General features: G+C 43.7%; 1 protein-coding gene across 2 annotated transcripts in view; it reads right to left on the minus strand.

Annotated features, from left to right (window-relative positions):
• Positions 1-2,471, minus strand: part of LOC136109061 (septin-2) — a 28,400-nt gene extending 25,929 nt beyond the window's left edge. Inside the window, exon 1 of one of the 2 annotated variants that reach the window (XM_065851429.2) lies at positions 2,379-2,471. The gene's annotated coding sequence lies outside the window, so the exon portion shown is untranslated. Of the gene's footprint in view, positions 1-2,290 lie in introns of both variants that reach the window. The other variant, XM_065851428.2, reaches the window with a different exon arrangement.
• Positions 2,472-6,056: the final 3,585 nt, after the last annotated feature.

Here is a 6,056-nt window from a genome sequence, read left to right on the forward strand (position 1 = left end):
GGTCATTTCCTTTGTTCCTGTCAGGATGCAAGAAGTAAACTCTTAAGGAACAGGCGGTCTGGGAGCTTCTTAATAGGAACTAGCACAAAGAAAACGCTATGAAAAATGTACAGAGTGTTTCCATATAAGGATATTAAACAACATTTTAAAATAATTGCTTTAGAGTGACCTTAACAATCTTCTTTACAGGCAGAATAGCCCTCCTGATGTATCAAATGAGGCCTCTTTCTTTCCATCTAAGATTATATAACTCTTGACACTTTAAAAAAAATATTTAATAGTCTAACAAGGAATCATAGAAAGCAGAAAAGACTTAAGTAGGTTTCTAAGTGCTGGAAACGGTCTCAACACCACCAGCATTCTTGAGTCACTATTTCAAACTTGAAGCAGACAAACACCAAGAGTATCTCAGTAAAATACCAATTAAAAGAACTACAAAACCCCACAGAGACATGTCAGAGTCAAGTACTAAGGCATATAAACAAACAAACAAAGATTTAGAACTTTTCCAATCATCTGGCATGCAAAGAAACAATTAAGTTATATGAAAATTAAAAAACGTTCTCACTGTATTTCAAACTGAATATAGGGGTATTCAAATACAAAGCAATTCACCTCCTTTTTTTTTTTTTTGTGTAACTTATGCTATCAAAGCTGCATGAATCACCCAATTCTATCTAACAGAAGTGGGTGCAGCAGAGCCTGTTCCGTGTGTCACGCTTTGTCAGCAGCACGTCCTCAGCTCCATGCCTGGAATCCTGCTCCCAGGGAGAAGCATCACTCCCTCTCTATCACCAGCCCCAGGTGATTCCATTTCCCTCATTAGAAACACGTCACCAATTGGAGGAAGGCCCTTTTACACATTAACAACTGAATACTTTTCTGCATTACTCTTCAGGAAAATGACTCTCACTTCCAGAGAATTTAACAGTAAATGCAACAACAGCCAAATCAGCTGTGGCCCCTGCAGGTAGACCAAGCCAAGTGCACACCACTGCAGTGTCTTGGAGTCAGTATTCAGTGTTCTGAGTTTTACAGACTTAGTTTTGATCATGTGTTTGAACCAATGATACACAATACAGGTTATTCCTGAGAATGCATTGCTGCTCATCAAAACGAGTCACATTTTTAGGTCTTGAAAAGCCCTTCTGTGTCTTGGCAGCACATATGCGAGGCAAGGAGTAAGCACGTAAGAGAGAGAAATCTTGTATGAGCACTGTTCTTAAAAGGAAAAGACCTAGAAAAAGGAATGAATGAATCCCTAATCCTAAACATTTTATTTAAGGTTCCATTTCAATGTTAATATATTACTCTAGACAAGTTTTTCATTATTATTTCAATTAATAGTCACTTGAAAAGCACAAAGAAGGCAGTGATACCGTTCACAGTAAGTTTTAGTGATTATGCAGTTCCTCCACAAGCAATTTTTGACAGTATGTTCTCAGTGTTGCTGTATCAGAGAAAAATACTGCTAAACCTGTCCTGTAAATGTGAAAAGTAGAGGCTTTTATTAAATTGAAAAGCTAAACACAGGAGCCATGACCACTCATGAGAAAATAGGCAGCTCTGCCTCACACCCACAGAGATTAATTATAATTGTATATATACTGGTATTGCATATCAAACAGTGATAATTTAGTCTTTTAAATCACTCCGAAATCATGCTTATGTCCCATGATACCACGCGGTCTCTAACCTACATGTGAAAAATAATTTATGACCTAAAAAATATGTTTTTAAAAGGGGGGGGTAAAGCACTCGTTCTGCCTGTTGCCAGACCAGGTCTGTGCCGTCCCGCTTCCCCACAGCATCCCCGGCTTCGTGTGGCAATTGCAGAAACATCCGAGGAATGTCCCATGGAGACAGAACTTCCTGCCCCATCCTCGCCCCGTATCTCCGGCTACACGACGCCGGGCAGACCCCGGCAGCACAGGGGCCTTGCCCGCATCCCTCAGGAACGCGGGCCTTGCTTTAAAAACAAATAAACGCGTGCCTAAAACAGCCCGCGGCCCGACTGCGGGGCTTCGGAGGTTCTGCCCCGATACGCGTCCCCTCTCTTCATACATCAGCTTCAAAATCCTCGCCCAGGCAGAGAAGGAGGCCGGAGCCAGAACACTGGGCCCATGCATGGAGCTCCGGGGAGCGGGCCGGGCCCGCAGTGCTGCCTCGCTGGCGACAGGGCAGGGCCCGCTGCGGGGCGCGGATACCGGGCAGGGGGAGCGGTGTGCGGGGCGGAGGCGCTCACCTGCCGGCCGCGGGGTGCGGCCCGGTCCGGCCCGCCAGCGCTTACCTGAGCCTCCGGCCGCGACACAACACCTCCCGCGTCGGAGCCCTCCTGCATCCCACACGCCACCGCGGCTACGCGCCTGCCTACCTACCTTCAGGGCGACTCTATGGTCTAGGCCGCTTCCCAGGATAAGGCGCGGCTGCGGGACTAGCGAAAGGAGGGATAGAGCGTCTCCCCCGCCCCGCCCGCTTGCCTGAGTGGCAGCGGAAGCAGCCAGCCGTGCCGCGCGGGCGGGCGTTGCCATGGCGACACGGCAGGCGGTGCTGAGCGGCAACGACTTTGAAATGACACAGGTCTGACCTGGTACCCAACTTCACATCCCCCAGCAGCCTCCTTGGGCATCCGCCTTATACAACCAGCCTCGGCCTGGAGCCTCAACGGGAGTGAACCTTCAGGAATGAAACACAGTCAGAGCCAATTCTGCTTAAAATATCTCCTTCTCAAGTTTGATTCTTATTTCCTACCCAAATACCACTAGAGTTTCAGGTTGCTTCCACCTACAGCAGGTTTTAGTGACAGTCCTCAGCGTGGAAAAGCTTTTGGTGCCGTAGGTGCGAGAGCCAGGGGGAAATCCAGCTTAAGCTTTGTGCTGCTGGGCTGTAATGGAGTGTGTAATATGAGCCTGTGTGGTTGTCCGCTGCTCGTCCACACATGAAGCAAATGCCTCTCCCAAATGTTGTGCAAAAACGCCCAGCGTACCGGTTTGACCTACACTATTGCTGTCTTCCCTCTCGTCACGGCATTCCTGCTGGTGAAGTGAGGGCCACTGTGGCCGGGTCAGTGCCATCGCTGAGGGGCGAACAGGATGCTCCACTGCGAGTTCTTTGAGGTATCGGGGACTCCAGCAGGCACAAACCTAGAGTGTAAATGACACCTGCAGTCAGATTACAGTACCAGATCCCTTTCCCACGGTAATACAGCATTACATAGCCCAAGCACTCCATAGGAGGCTGACAAGATTACAACAGAGTATCAGTGGAAATTCAGGAAAGGTTCTTCCTCCAGCTGCAAGGACCAGGTTCAAGAAAGTTCCTAGTGATACACCCAAACATTTTGCCAAGGGCAGTTTGTATGTACAATCTAGCAGCAAATCTCTTGCCTTACAATTCTGAATACCAAGAAGCACATTTCTGTTTTGTCTGTGTTTCCATCCATTAAGCAAACAGGCTTGCAGCTCACAACAGGAAAATGTGGAAGTGAAACAAATGCTGCTGAAGGCAGACTGGCATTATTTGTTAATTCACATTGTGCTCATATTATCAACCAAGCATTGATGTGATCTAAGAACAAGACAAAAGTCAATGAAAGCGCAACCAAGTTCCGTTTCCTAGCACAAAGTGTAATGTTATAACACAAAGTACTGTTATATGGTACCTTCTTGGAGGAGTTAAAAGATGGCATTTCAGACTTCTTTAGAAATTGTCTCATTTTAAATTATTCCATGGATATCCATATAGATGTTTTGTACTATCACCAAAGAAAAAACATTGGCGATTTCTCTTTCACTAAATTAGAACACTATGATGTATTTTACACACATAAACTGATATTACAAATAACTATTTAGCACTTGAAGAAATTACAAAAGATTAGTGTGGACAAGGCCAGACTGTTGACTTGCATCAACACAGAGTCTGGTGGAAGTTCATACTTTCCCATGGTTGTCACTCCTTTCCTTTGGCAGGATTTAGTGCAATGGGTGCAACATTCTCCAGAAATTTCAAATGTCTCATTATGGAGGCATACCAATAATTTTCCCAAGTCATGACTGAATCAAATGGATGACCATCACACAGAATGTTCAGGAAAGTCACAATGCTCCCAAACCAGTCCTGTTATGCCAGAAAGTAACATAAGGAAGGGCACTTTGGGTAAGCGCAAAGGTCAATTCTAGGCAGTGCCCCAGCTCTGCAGTGCCCAGTAGCAGATGCTTACAAAAAGATAAAAGCAGCGCCATGTCTGTGTATCCTCCCGGCTTCCGACAATCTGGAGCTCAGCAGCTTCCTGAGCAGAAGTTTTATCTCGATAGTTTTCTCTTCCATGAATTTTTCTCATTGCTTTTTGAACTCGTCTCAACTTCTGGTATTAAGAGCATCCTGTGACAATGAGTTTTACAGCGTATTATGCACCCAGTGAAAATGTACTGTGGTTACTTTTGAAATCTGTTATGAAACTTCTCATGAAACTGCAGGATGCAGGACCACTTTGCAGCAGAACTGGGACTGTTTGTTGCCTGTAACTGAGAAATGCTGCACTGCGAAAAGCTACAGAGAATGCATGGCCACAAAAGGCATACTGCATATTTGTTGTTTTTTATACTGGTGTTAGCACAGGTGTGAATGGAAGAAATCATTGCATTGAAGAACACTGTTCCTTTTAAATGGCTAAATAGTCTGCAAGTGTTAATGCAGTGAATGGCAGTCTGACTGTGAATCACCCATTCCCATAATTATTATTTCTGAAATAATTTTGTTTTATTCTTGCCTTGGAAACTCAAATGCCTTTTATAAGAGTTCCTGATACATTTTGGTTTACATTCCCTAAAGCACAATTAGAGTCCTTCCTTGAATTCAAATCTGAACTTTGTGTGGAGTCACATCTTAGCAAGTTAGAAATACCTCATCCATTCAGCAAAAGATGTTATGTATCTTTTGTTCTGCTCCTTAACAGAGAAAATGGTATGATACTGATTACAATAAAATAAATACCACCATATAACTGAAAACTAAATTGAGATTTGATAGACAAAACAACCCAATGTTCCTTGGCATTATTTCTATTAAATTAAAACAAAATAGCAGATATGCTGCTTATGCAAAATAAAACTGTCTCTTTTTCAATTGTGAGATCCTTTTTAACTTGATTTTTTTTCAATTCCATCTGTTCCTCACATAGCTGAATATTTGGAATTTGAGCCTAAAATTCTGTGTGATTGCTGCAATGGCTGCACTAATAAGAGCAATTCATTGGCCCACTGCTGTAGAACACTGAGCATCTTGAACACTCCCAACCTCCTCTGGAGTTAAAATTACTCAAGTTCTGATCAAACAACTTATTCTTAAGTATACACATAAATCTTTTTCGTTTCCATAAGATTTAAGTTTGTGTTTGATTTGGAATATTCGTGTGTGCTTTGCTAAATTACCATTTTCAGTAAGTTTACCGTCACGTCTTTACTAATTACTTTCAACATCTGCAATGTATATTCAAAACAATGGCATTTGTTCTTACTGACGCTGTTCTTTACAAAATGAGAAAGAGAAACAAGAAAGAGATCTACCGGGATCCTGGTACACCACAATCCATGGAAGGAGGCTAACTTTGGAGGAGGCCAAAATTAAACTACAGTTCTCCTGATAGGAAACATGATATAGAATGGACCCTTAGGCATGAAACAATGCATATTTCCTATAGCTTTCCCCCCCACTGCCTGTCTAAGCTTTAAGACATCCTCAAGAGCTGTCCATAGCATTAAAGAGAAGTATTTAAAGTGACATGGCTTCAGTGTGATCTCTTGGTAAACGGGATGATCAGGCTGTTTAAGATATTCATCTACCAATGGGACATCCTGAGCTTTGGGAAAGGGCCATCGGTCACCGTATTCCCTGCCCTGAGAGGCCGTTAACACAGGGTTATGGCTGCCCAGTGACATCACTGTATCCTCTCAAAAGTCAAATTCAGAGAAAACGTGCCAAAGAGTCAAGTGCTCAGCAGGTCACCAGTGCAGCCCAGCTGGTCCTGACAACAGTGACTGGAAATGTTCCCGTCA

Source organism: Patagioenas fasciata, chromosome 17 (assembly GCF_037038585.1).
Source record: "Patagioenas fasciata isolate bPatFas1 chromosome 17, bPatFas1.hap1, whole genome shotgun sequence".
In the NCBI taxonomy this organism is placed as follows: Eukaryota; Metazoa; Chordata; class Aves; order Columbiformes; family Columbidae; genus Patagioenas; species Patagioenas fasciata.